General features: G+C 43.3%; 1 protein-coding gene across 1 annotated transcript in view; it reads left to right on the forward strand.

Moving 5' to 3' along the window:
• Positions 1 to 14,422, forward strand: part of znf407 (zinc finger protein 407) — a 173,869-nt gene that overhangs the window by 13,341 nt on the left and 146,106 nt on the right. The window lies entirely within an intron of this gene.

Consider the following 14,422-nt stretch of genomic DNA (forward strand, 5'->3'; position numbering starts at 1 on the left):
CTGTGCACAGCCTGGGTTGATGACAAGAAAGCCTATGACTCAATGCCACATACATGGATCACTGAATGCTTGGAGTTGTATGAGGTGAACAGGACCCTAAGAGCCTTCGTTGCGAACTCGATGAGGATGTGGAAAACCACACTTGAAGCCAATGGCAAGCCACTTACCCAAGTGTCCATCAAATGTGGCATATACCAAGGTGATGCACTCTCCCCACTGCTGTTCTGCATAGGACTGAACCCCCAAAGCCAAGTAATCACCAAGACAGGCTATGGATACCACCTCAGAAATGGAGCTACGATCAGTCACCTCCTGTACATGGATGACATAAAGCTGTATGCTAAGAGCGAAAGGGACATAGACTCCCTGATCCACACAACCAGGATCTACAGCAGCGACATCGGGATGTCATTCGGGCTTGAGAAATGTAGTCGGATGGTGACTAAGAGAGGAAAGGTAGTCCGCACTGAAAGGGTCTCACTCCCTGATGGAACAATAGCAGACATTGAGGACAGCTACAAGTACCTCGGTATACCACAAGCCAATGGCAACCTCGAACTGGCAACAAGGAAAGCGGCTATGGCCAAATACCTCCAGCAAGTGAGGCAAGTCCTAAGAAGCCAGCTCAATGGCAAGAATAAGACCCGGGCAATAAACAGCTATGCCCTGCCAGTGATCAGATACCCTGCAGGAATAAGATAAGATAAGAAAACCTTTATTAGTCTCGCAATGGAGAAATTCCCAATTCACAGCAGCAAAGTTATGAAAGGAAGAAGTAGAACAACAAAATATACGAGCTGCTGGAAAGGCAGCCACTCACGCGGCGCCATTTTAAAGTCAAAATAACACAACACAACACATAGGACGCAGACAGTCGTGCAATCTTCACCACTTTTCTGCATACACTTTGTTGTCTGAAGCAGTTATAGATGAAAGAGGAGAGGATCAAAGTGTCCTTTCACCAGTGGATCAGAGATGTCATGCTGAAAATGTGCACACGTCTGCTACAAGCTAAGTTTTGAAAGCAAACACGAAGCTGTAGCGTCCATTGACGAAAAGAGATTAGTTCACTTCTCCTGTCCCACGTAATCCGCTTCAAACTCCAAGCCGCGACTCCCAGTTCCAAATCCGCATCGGCGCTCCGCGCTAACGCTCCTTTCTTCTCATCGTCAGCTCCTCAAGACTTTCATCCATCCAGCCGCAGACTGTTCAACAGCACCAATCTGTCCGCTGAACAAAGCGGGGCTGTGAAAAATGCTGCCCATTACAGGTGCAAGACACAAGCGCCCCGGGACTGTCCAGCAACGACAATCAAATGGCGCCGACATTCCTCCCAGTCAAAAACAGTGCTGGTATACCCATGCTGCCGTGAAGGTGCAACCACCAAGCACAGTCTCCTCCTTGATGAATGTCATGGCCAGAAAATGCTGAAAAAAGTCCACATCAGGTCCACACGACGTAACAACAAACACAAAGTGACAACAAAGTGACCACAAAAACGACAAAAAAAGCAAGGCTCATGAGAGCACTTGCTGACGGCTGCCTACTCGGGCGCCATCTTGACTTCTTCTTGACTTGACTTAATAAGGTGGGCAAAGGAAGAGATTCAGACCACGGACGTTAAGACCCGAAGGCTCCTAACCATGCATGGAGGGTTCCATCCCAAATCCAGCACCCTGAGACTGTACGCAAGCCGAAAGGAAGGAGGCCGGGGACTAGTGAGTGTGAGAGCCACTGTCCAGGATGAAACATCCAATCTCCATGAATACATCAAGGAGAAGGCTCCAACGGATGACATACTCAGAGAATGTCTCAGACAATGGGGAACAGAGGATGAGGAGCTGGAAGAAGGACCATCATGGGAGGACAAGCCCCTACACGGGATGTACCACCGGACCATAACTGAAGTGGCTGATCTCAAGAAGTCCTATCAGTGGCTAGAGAGGGCTGGCCTGAAGGACAGCACAGAGGCACTCATCCTGGCTGCTCAGGAGCAGGCCCTGAGCACCAGAGCCATTGAGGCCCAGATATACCGCACCAGACAAGACCCAAGGTGTAGGTTGTGCAAAGAGGCACCTGAGACGATCCAACACATAACTGCAGGGTGTAAGATGCTGGCAGGGAAAGCCTACATGGAACGCCATAACCAGGTGGCTGGCATCGTCTACCGAAACATCTGTGCGGAGTATGGACTGGAAACCCCAAGGTCAAAATGGGAAACACCTCCGAAGGTGGTGGAGAATGACAGAGCGAAGATCCTGTGGGACTTCCAGATCCAGACTGACAAGATGGTAATGGCGAACCAACCAGATATCGTGATCATAGATAAAGGGCAAAGGAAAGCCATTGTAGTGGATGTAGCGGTCCCAAGTGATGGAAACATCAGAAAGAAGGAACATGAGGAACTCGAGAAATACCAAGGGCTCAGAGAGGAGCTGGAGAGAGCCTGGAAGGTAAAGGTGACAGTCGTGCCTGTGGTGGTCGGAGCACTCGGGGCAGTGACCCCCAAACTCGATGAGTGGTTGCAACAGATCCCGGGAACAACATCGGACATCTCAGTCCAGAAATGTGCAGTGCTGGGAACAGCAAGGATACTGCACAGAACCCTCAAGCTTCCTGGCCTCTGGTAGAGGACCCGAGCTGAATGAGGGACGGTCACCACCCGAGGGGTGAGATGAGGAATTTATTTATATATATATATATATATATATATATATATATATATATATATATATATATATATATATATAAATTCCCCACTGCGCCTGCTGAAGAACAACCAGGCAGAAACAGAAGGTTTCACCTTATGAGGTTGCAGTCATTTGACTTGCACTCGTGGTTACACTCATAGCCCGGTCACTGGCACAGCCTCAGGCTGACATGTTAGCTTTATCAGGCCTTTTGTTGAAACTGTTGGAGTACTATCTTGTGGAAAAAAGATGCCCATCCAAATTTTGAATAAATTTGGATGCTATCAATGTAGCATCTTTGACAAATGACGGCCTGTTTGCGGTACTAATGCTACCCTGCTATTGTTAGCACTGCAATTTTGTTGAAGGTGGACAGCGTTCTCTGCAGTGGTGTTCCGTCAGGGCCAGCAAGGCCTTCTCTGCTGGCCTAAACATTCTCAGAAAAGTAAATTTATTAAATTTACTTTTCTGAGAATAACATAAATTAAACTTATGTTGTTTTATTTTCATAAATATGTAAACAAAATTATTCTCTGTATTTTTTACGTCATATTATTTGCACTTAGTTGAGTGGCTTTCAATGTTATTTTAAATAACATTGAAAGCCACTCGATAAATAACTTATTTATTATGGTAGAGTTTTTAACCAATCATATTTCAGCTATCTTGTGTTGCCAGGTAAATTAAACTTGCTCGGGGCCTTCAGATTAAACAGAGCAGGCCCCTGTGCACTGAAAATGAACGGGCACAGTCATCTTGCAATAGCCAATCAGATCACGAGTCTCAGACTTGTGATCTGACTTGTCTGCGTACTAGGGCCAGCTAGAAGGCCTTACGTCGAGACTGGCCGTGCGCGTTTGGTGATTGGATTAGCGCCTGCTAGAGCTATCACTGCATTAAAATGGCCGAAGGAGAAGACGTTGATCTGGTTGCAGAACTACTTTCCACACAATTTTCAAGACGGGCCTTCCACAAAAAGCTGGATATTGTGCGAAGAGGTCGCCCAACTCCTGCGCTAGCTAGCCTGTCGCAGCAAGGAAAAGGGTTTGTCCGTCATTTTCAGACGAGCAATTATGAACGGTACCCGTGGCTCACAGCCTCTGAGAAAGGCTGCAAATTGCACTGCTGGGAATGCTTATTGCTTGCAACTGACCGATTTGGTGTTTGGAGCCACACTGTATTTACCAATTTAAGTTGTTTTACCAAGGCAGCAAGGAAACATCAGAGCACGGCTGGGCACTTAGAAGCTACGGTGCATTTAAAAACGTTTGGGGACACTCGCGTAGATGTGCAGCTCATTGAACAGGCACTACATTGGTGAGTAAACGAATTTTATTTTACATTTCTTATTGTCATTTTATTTCGTTAGTAAATTAATGGTAACGAAATAAAATGAAAAAGATACAAAGATGTATCAAATAAATCTGCTCACCTGCAATTTATAATGGCGCATTGTAGTCACCTTCGTGCACGAGAGTTCGTTCAATCTCAGCTACTCAACATCGTCAGTCATTTGCTGTTGTATAGCCGTTTCTCAAAATGCAAATGATCTGTTTACTTTATTTTCAAAGAATAGTTAGTTTTGTTATTGTTTGGTTAATGTCTTATATGAAACTGCGACATTGCGCAATTTATTGGACAGACTTGTTTAAGATCACACAGCGTAATTTGGGTGGCATTTTATTTTGTATTTTTAAATCACCTTTTTATTTTTGACAATATCTGTAAATTTAGTTTCCTGCTCTTAATTGTGAATGCATACTTGATGGTTTTAAATGCTCCTGAAATTAAGTGCTGCTTGAAGAGCCTATACTGTATTGTGTTAATATGTGTGACGTCACTGAAGGCCTAAGGATGAAATGCACGGCCCGTCACTGGTTCTCTGTGATTATTTATCACAACTATGTACTTTCATAATTGCATGCTATTATGAATGGCAGTGTTTGAGAACCATGCTTGTGCACATCAGTCAACAGCTTTGGCCAGAGACTTGAGAGGGGGAGGGATTCGTGAAGCCAGACTCCATTCAAATCTTGCTCACAGTTTTAAAAACTGCCCGCAACTCCAGCAGCTACTACTTCAAATAGGCCTTCCTTGTCATACAAAGTGGAAATTAACTGTAATTCAGCCAAGTACTCGCTAATGAAGGGAACCTTGAGTCTGTGAATCATCAGGTTGTGTAAGAGTGTTTTGATACCTTGACATATTTAGCATGCAGTGAGAGAAAAATTATTTATTTTTGTATTTGTAGTTTGGAACCATCAAGTATCTGTGGATCTGTAGACTCACAACGATGAAGATATATTTAACGATATTAAGTTTTCCCACTGTTTATTTTTCTGTCAATGGCTCCGCTTTAGTTCATTTGCAGGCCAACTTTGTTCTACCAAAGCCGCTGAGTGAGTGTTTATTTGCTTCAACGAAGTTTGCAAATATATTACAGCAGGCGCAAGCAGGCTTTGGTCTAAACATTACTTTTCCTTTAATGAGAAGAAATGCTCATGTTTCACAGGCTCTCCTGTGAAAACCCCCCTCTTCTCCCAAGTGCTACAAATGTGACACTTTACATACACACACATACATATGGAACAGTTCTCCAATATGTCTTTAAATGGCACTACTAAATTCCGTCCTCGGTTTAACAAATCATACGCACAGAGGAGCCGACTACTGCCACAGCTAGCCATTGGTGACAAATCGGCCCTGTGTGCGCTTTCATTACTGACTGATTACCAGGCCGTCCCTCATCTTGAATAAATAGGAACAAACATAAAAGAAACCCCCGAGAAACACCCTCATTAAAGGATAGAACCACATATGCACACAGGCTCAACCTTTGCCGTTTCATCTGTGCTTAATTCTAAATCAAAATCTATCAGTAGTGGATGGCCACATAGTAGGTATAATGCAGAGTCCGACATTAAGCCTTTTTGGGCTGTGGCCCTATCGGGTCACCATGAGCCTTGTTGTGGTGGCTCTGCTTGAACCGGCACTTGCCCTGTATATTCTTTTTGGGATAGTTGTTGATGGTTAAAGATCGTATTGTGGTGGCATTTGATTAAGCAACGCAAATGTGAGGCCAGGATAGATATACATACACTTCTTGACCATGCTGCCATGCTGCTCTGTCTTGCTCATCACCATAAACACTTGCCTTGCCATCGTGTTCACTTCCTTCCCGCGCATGCTGCTCAGCGATCTTAACCTATCTGCATGTGTGTCTTCATTTCACAACAAAGAGATCCGTTTTTAATTTGCCTATAAAGAACTCCTAAGGTGCACCAACAGCAGAAAACACAAATTGGCTGTTAGCATGCGCGATAAGATTTCTCATATTTAATTGGTTTAAAAAAAAGTCGACCGGCATGTGAGGTGGTAGGTTCTTGTGTATTCCTCCCAGCATGTTTTGTCCACAGTGGGGCTTGGTCATTTAATGAGCCTCCTCTTCCTCTACTCCATCATCCACCAGAAAGGCCCCACATTCAGCATTTTCACCCTCCTGCTCTCTGGTCCTGACGGACATCCAGTGTTGTTGTAGGTGTTAAATTATGCATAAACAATCTAAATGCTTTGAGGCATTGGTTTAATATCAGCCCCTCGGCCTTGGCCTTACTAGTATTAACACTCTCAAAGGCAATGGTTGTTCTCTTGTGGACTCCTTTTTTTATTATTATGAGTCATAAACTGCGTGTCACTTCAGGAATTGAAGTACAACTTTAAAAACTGTTGCTTGGAACGCAAAAGTTTGCAGAGTTTGCGACTGTCTGTTTTTCCTGCAGCTGAGGCATTCCCCCCCTCTCCATGATTACAATTCTCTTGACTTAAGAGTTGGAGAGAAAATATATAAATAGTCATGATTTCATGTTGGGTCTATGATTTGACTGTTAACAGGATGGGGCTGGCTCATGTCAGGATTTTTATGTCCTCCTGTCTTGTGAGATTGTCTGGTCTGTTCCCAGAATAGCCCATCAGTTCCGCCCTGTATGGCTCATCCGCAGTAATGTGCGTTAATGCCCGGGCCTGTATGAGTACTGTGAGGCCTGGCACTGACAGTCGAGGAGCATCTTAGCTTGCTGCTTATCCAGAGAAACCGTCACTTAATGCAGACCCTCTATTGTCTATTCACACCCCTCTCCTTCTCCTTTGACGTGATTCTCTGTAATCCTCAAACAGATTTTAGTTAGAACTCGCTAAGAACTATTTTTATGTTTGCCCCCACCCCACTTACTCCCTCCCATTGAAACATTAACAGTTGTTGCAGATGAGGAGAAGGATCCCTATGAGGATGATTATAATGTCACCCTACTGATCTCCCGCCTCCCCGTAATAATTGTACATCATCGCTTCGTAATGTGCCAGAGGGACACGTTGGTGGCGTGCAGTTTAAACAGCCGGATATAATACACAGAATTACTGCCTGTCAAGCCTACAGACAACACACAGTGTTTGAGTTACACTTACACTCATTGCATACTTAAGCAATTTTACAAAGAGCCCACATTACCCCATCTCATATGTAGCAAGGGCAAAAAAATACCACACCTTGTCAGCTTAGCGATCATGTCGGTAGCACAACTGCATTTTGATCAATGTATCCTATTGTTAGATCTTTTGGGTGCTGTGTGTGTCGGGGTGGGGGGATTTTGAACCCTTAATAAATGCCAATATATTTTTTTAAATCATTTTTGTTTGCACATTTTTTTTGTAACCTTATACTACTAACCTTAAAGGTGCTTTCATGCCGGTTCATGCGTTTGAAAGGAGCAAGTGATTCTATGAAGTTTGCGATTCTATGAAGTTCTATAAAAATCTACCGGTACATTGACTGAAGTCACTGATTATCTGTTCAGTCCTTTCATTTCCCTTAAAACCCATTTTGACCTATTTAGGTCATAGCTTCAAAAATAATAGGCCTCATTCTTCACGTCAAGAAGAGGTTTGAATTAAACGTGTGTCTGGGAACACTGTCCTCTTCAGTTTCTGCTGTCCCCTTCACCAAAATAAACACATTCTGCTTTGATGCATTTAACTGAATTTAATGCACCATTATTGGAGATGAAATGAATAACGCTAAAGGTCATTTAGAAAATGATGCAGCATGGCTGGTCTGGAAAGGTTAAGTATGTGAATGAGCAGTTCTGATGAGAACAAGGGCCGTATATGGCTTGGAGAGCTTGCTGTTCTGGTGTGACTTGATACTCTGTGATCACTCTTTATGACTGAGACAGCTTTACAGCCCGTTACCACCCATAACACGATAAAGTGTGGCATAATGGATTAGATGTGTTTAGTAGCCTTGGGCTGATGTTTGTAAAATTAATGTTTTTTTGCAAAAGAGCAAACGAAACACACTCATACATATGTGTGCTGATCAAAGTGCAAGCGGAAAAGGAGAGAGGAAAAAATACTTATTTTTCGGTGAGAATTCGGTCGTATGTCTTGGGGGGGTTTTTTTTGTTTTGTTTTTTTAACTGGATCGTGACATAATTTCTTTATATAGGGATAATGACTATGAATGTCCTGCAAGGCTTGATTTTCTCATGGGTTGTTAATACTAGAAGGGAACGGCAATTCATGTTCCATGGCAATAATACAAATATTTGTTTAAAATTACGCGCCGGGGGTACCTAAGGGAGGGCGGCCCGGTAGTCCAGTGGTTAGCACGTCGGCTTCACAGTGCAGAGGTACCGGGTTCGATTCCAGCTCCGGCCTCCCTGTGTGGAGTTTGCATGTTCTCCCCGGGCCTGCGTGGGTTTTCTCCGGGTGCTCCGGTTTCCTCCCACATTCAAAAACATTCATGGCAGGCTGATTGGACGCTCTAAATTGTCCCTAGGTGTGAGTGTGAGCGTGAATGGTTGTTTGTCTCTGTGTGCCCTGCGATTGGCTGGCAACTGATTCAGGGTGTCCCCGCCTGCTGCCCGAAGACGGGTGGGATAGGCTCCAGCACCCCCCGCGACCCTTGTGAGGATCAAGCGGTTCGGAAAATGGATGGATGGATGGGTACCTAAGGGAGATTAACACTGTTTGCTTGGTTATTTTGTTGTTGTTGTTTTTTTCTCAAGACGTTTTCCAAGTGGACCCAAATCGGCATTTACAGAGTGCCAGAGACAAAGAGAGAAATATTCTTCAGTACCAGTCCTATTTTAATAACAATCTCATATCATACACACATAATTGTGACCTTGGGACTTGATAATCAACACCTATCTGTTTAATGGTAATACAAATACGGAACTGAACAAAATCTTGACAAAAAAAAAAAGACATAACAAAGCAAAACAAAAGCACTCAGCACATGCAAAGAAATAAACTTGTCACATCAAGCCCCAGAATTGTTTTAGTAAAAATGCATTTATGTGGAGCAGTTGTTTCATTGTATATTTTGGGTGGAAAAAAAAGAGGGATGTTAATGAGTGATTAACAACAGCAATTAAACCATGATGAGGAAGGCAGATGGAGAAAAGGTATATAATTAAAATATCAGTCAGAAGTGAGAGAGTCATCCATCGTGTACTTATTAAAAAGCTGGATAGAAGGGAAGAAATGAACACTGGTTAATTTCAGCTGCCCAAAGTGCCTGGTAATCTGCCCGTGCTATAGCGCTGAAAAGGCCGTAACTCATTTTTAAGTCTTGGGGCTGTGTCATTGGCGGTTCACAGTCATGTATTTCTCTGTTGACTCCCATAGAGGCGGGTAATATTTGGCAGTCAGGAGTAATTTAACTTAATTAATGGGATGCATACTTGATGGAGGAATAAAATATCCCGGCTCAGCAAAGTGAAGAAAGGAAAAGATTTAGTGTGAGTTAAAGGTGGAGGGGAGAGTAATTTGTGCATTCAGTTACCGGCTGCTTGAGAGATGGAGAGGGAGAGGGGATAAAGATGGCAACTAAGAGAGAGGAAATAGTGATGGGGACAATGAGAGATGGATGGTTGACACAAAGTTGAGCTGATGGGTAAAGGGGAATGAGCTGCTTCACTATTGAGAGGCCGTCAGACTGACAACTTGCGATTTAATTGATAGCCAGACGGAGCGTCTCCCGCAGCAAACCGACACATTACTCTGGTTTGTAAACCCAAGGCTGTCTGCTGCCCGGGCCTCTTTAATATTCATGGGGGTTGGTGTGGGGTGTGGGGGGTCTTTAAAGGTTTTCCAATAGCAGTCTTGTCCCTCTACCACCATCCGTTTTCCAGCATCTCTTTACAATGGACGTAGAAACTTTTCATCACTTAGCAGACATGCGACATGCTCACTTTGCCAGACAAACTCATGGCCTGCCAAATAGATGTCGCCTAAAACTGATTCGCCGTGGCACTTTTTGATTGATGAGCTGTCTCTCGGTATACATTATTTTCACAGAGAGGCCCTCACCAAGATAATAGACACCATCCTGGAGACTGGCACCTGGGATACTTCAAGCTGATCAAAAAGGATGCTTCAATATTTGTCTTTGATTCTTTTGTCTATCTGTGTGGTGGTGTTGGTGGTGATGCGTAATTGCTATCATCATCATTGAGTTGATGGGCGTAGCTGGTGGAAACCTGCAGATGTTAGTTTGGATGTAACGGAGGATCTTGTTATACTTGCCTGAAGTTCTCAGCAAGTTCAAAGAATGGCTCAAACATTCAGTTTTCAGCCAAATGACAGCCAAAGGTTTTCTGTGATGAAATCTGAAAAGCTTTCCCGCTCTGAGGCCCACATTTAGTCTCGTGGCCAACACACGGGCCCCTTCTCTGACATCTTTCAATTTACATGCTTGAGCATACAGTTTTGCACACACCCGCTTAAGGATAACTTGTTACTGGCACCCAGTTGTTGTCATATGATACCGCATGTCAAATGGGATTTCATATTACTGTATTGCTCTTTTGAAGTCATACCATTGTATTTTAACTCAACTCATCTTTATTTCTAGAGTACTTTTACAAACAGGGACAGCTGCACAGAAAGTAAACTGAAAATCAAGCATGAGCTAAACATCACAACGAAAACAATAAATTAATAGCAACATAAACAAAGTAAAATAAAAAACACCAAAAAAGCCCAATAAAATAACCAAAACAGTGCAGAGTCTCATGCTGAGTTGAAAGCCAAAGAATAAAAATGGGTTTTAAGAAAAGTTTAAAAATGCACAGACAGGCTTCCCTCATGGTAGGCGCAAGGTTCCACAGAGAGGCACCGGCACCGAATAAGCTCGATCTCTGATCTGAGTCCTTGGTCCCTCTGGGTGCATCAGTTCAGCTGAGAGAGGCAAAGTAGGGTGGGACCATTTAAAGATTTTAAAACCAATCAAAGACTCAGATTGTGGACCCTAAAATGCATAGGAAGCCAAATGCAAGGGACGCCAGAATTGGAGTTACAGGTATATGCTTCCCCCAGCAGCCGCTGTCTGTATTATTGGAATGTAAATGAATCATGTTGGATCACCTTTTTTCAGCTACTCAATACAGACGATGTATACAATTTCGGAACTATTTTCTATTTATGTCAAAAAACAAAACAAGGCTGATTACACTCTTACTATTCAATTGTCCCACAATCAATTTACCCTCATAATTGTTAACCTTGGCCCTCAAGCTGTGCAGAGCATCAAGCGGAAGGTTCCACAAGGTCTCTGTTTCTGATATTCTTGAAGCAGTATTGACCGTTGTCTCTGCATAACAGGTAATAAGCTTTGATAAATGGCTGGCATTAGTGATGAAATTACATCAACTTTAAGATCTATTGTATTAACACACCTAGACGATCCCACTCATTCCCGCTGTCTGTTTAATTGATTAATTGCTGACATGGATGGATGAGAGGTTGTGGGTCTTGTGTCAGTGGCTGATTGCTAGTCAACCATAAACAGGAGCAGCCGCAGTGGGCCCTCAAGGGCAATATTCGTAGTCCCCAACGTTATGGTGATTTCTTCTCCAACTCTGACATCAGGAAAAATACTTGGCTATAAAAGCGCTCATATCACCGGGCTGACATAAAGCCCTTCGTCCCATCCTCTCTCTGTGTTCCTGAGTTGCATCGCCTTTAGTTCCCAGTTGCTCAGCACACCCGTCGGACTTTCAAATCACCCATCCTTCCTTGTATATGTTGCACCGGCCCCTCAGGTAGCCTCTGTGCCACCCAGCTTTAAATATGAGCAAATAATGGTGTAGTGACTGATGGTGCTTGTGTCCTTGACTAGAATCCTTAGTGTGCTATAAGCAACATCTCACTGTCTTGGAGTACCGTGGGAGGCATAAACCCCGTTAAAAACTCTCAAGGCTTGTCCGTGCCATCCATGGACGGATGCAACGTTACAGAAAGACAATGTGGTCTTTTTGTTTTCATCGAATTGTGGAGTGACTGTTGATATAAATACATTTCTGTATGTGTTGAATGGAATGGTCCGGCGCCCCTTTTTTTTTTTTTTTGATTTGATGCACCATAGTGTTCGTGTTAAGCTGCTTATCACATCTCCTTTATTTCTTTGTTTGCCTGCATCCACTGTGCTCCTTGTAGTTGAGTCAATTTATCACAGTTGTCACCAAATTAAGCCAAAACCCCTGACCAGGGTTACTTGGGAAGAATGAGATGACGGTTGGAGGCATGCTTCAATTAAGGATGAAATGGTTTACAAAAGGGGAGTATGACTGTTTCCGATTGTCATAATCATGACTACCTTATGATAACATCTCTTTGAGTTGTAGTTGTTTTTTGGCTTTGGATTTCTGGTGTTCTCCACAATGACAAACAAGCGGAGAAAGAAGAAAGACACCGATACAGCCAAGTGTATGACATCATGCACATTTTACAGTGCTACCCAACATGGTAGAAAGGAGACCAATGGATTGTGATGTCTTTTCCCCTACAATCAACTCTGGGAAGTGGGATGTTTTAGTTTTTATAAGAATGCAGATTTCTTGATCACAATGCACGAAGAGAATGCATAAAAAAGTATTGCGGCAAAATGTGCCAACGCACCATATTATGTATTTCTGTGATCACTATCAGTGTGGTATTAATAATTTGAAGTGGACTTTGTTGGGTCTTAGATGCGTACAAAAATACTTTTTCATAAATTATTATTTTTTCTTTTAAACCTACGTACGGTAGCTGGATTTGTGCTTTTGTTCTCCAAAATAAGCATGTATTCACACCAGCACTGTTTGGTCCATTTTAAACGGACCAGGCGCTGTTTCCCATGCTGGTCCCGACATTTTACGCAGATGTGAATACTCTACACACACATGAATCTTAGTGCGGCTCAAATAACTGTTCCAACACTCAATTTTTGAGGTGGTCTCGGAGCACTTCCATACAGTGTCGGCGGGGTTGGCTACAGGTCTGACTCCAAACCACTGCCGATCTGCACCAACCACAGGATACATGTGATGTCTCGGCCATAAAAATCCACCCTAGCTTGGCATTCTAGCAAGTATTAACCCGCCGTGAATGTTGATTCTTTGTCTTCTGTTTGGCCACGCAGCTGCAAGCATGTTATGTGCAGGGCACACAGATCACACGCTCTTCCAGGGTATTGCATGCGTTCGCTGACGCTGTTCCAAAATGTAGAAAAATAATGTTGCAAAACTTGCATTGTATGAGCTGCTCATGACACTCAAAATTATTTTGCAGTTCTAATAACAGCACAAATATGCAGAGCAAGAATGCACGACATAAGAAATCCATGTTTTCCTCCATTTCCCGGTTTATGCCCTCGTCATTTCTGTCCAATGGTCACACTCGTCTTCGTGTTTCCACAATATAGTTCACTTGCAAAAAGTACAGTGTGAATACGAACATTGAAAAAAAAACCCCAAAAAATGTCCCCGTTAGGTCTAGAACAAACAAGCAGTCCAAAGGACTTTTCGGGTGTGAATACACCCGGAAAGTTGATTTCCATACTTCCGGTGCATTTAGCACAATTGTGATACTAATGTGTTGGTCTCTACTTGCAGTAATAGTTAGGATCATGCCCGCTGGAAAGAGAAGTGGACACATGGGCAGAAATGTGGACCTTATTGTCGGACATACTATCTGTGCAATGCCTTCACAATACACCACGTTAACCCCTGCAACGTTGGCTCCCCTAAATAAGGCGCCGTAGGTCCGCAACCCTGCGTCCAACCGTAAAAACACTGACACATCAATTATCCCTGCATGGGGGGGAAATAAACATTGTGTGTGATGAGGAGGAGCATGCTGTGTGAAGAGGAAGCATTTATTCATTTATTCTGTTAGTTCAGCAAAACAAACAGAGGTCAGGGTTATGCTGAAACACTGATAGCTGGGTGTCTATTACAGTTAAATTTCAAATTAGGCAGTTCACTTTCATCACTTTTATGGTCGTTTCAAAGGCTGCCTGGCCTTTCAAGCCCCCCAGCAAAATGTGATTACTGAAATGTTTACTGGCTACATCAGCTCCGAGAATACCAAAAACACATTTCTTCCATGAAATCCAGTTTTGGGGCAAACATCCACGCTGATGACTTTTTTGTTGTTGTTGTCTTTCTTGAACATTAGATGGCGCCATTCAACTTGCTAAAAACCTGCAGGGATTCCACTTGCAATATGCTCTATGTGAATATTGTCTACTCCTATGTGGACACCCAATTTGAGTGATGTGCAGTTAAGATATTCAAGATTAAGATTTATTAATCGCCATGCATACATTTGACGTGTATTCAACAAACTGTGTCTCCTGCATCTGATAGAAGTGGGGTCGTGTTGTGAACACAGCCTTTCACACACAG

Source organism: Hippocampus guttulatus, chromosome 6 (assembly GCF_054856545.1).
Source record: "Hippocampus guttulatus isolate MCC_2025c chromosome 6, RoL_Hgut_1.0, whole genome shotgun sequence".
NCBI classification, from domain to species: domain Eukaryota; kingdom Metazoa; phylum Chordata; class Actinopteri; order Syngnathiformes; family Syngnathidae; genus Hippocampus; species Hippocampus guttulatus.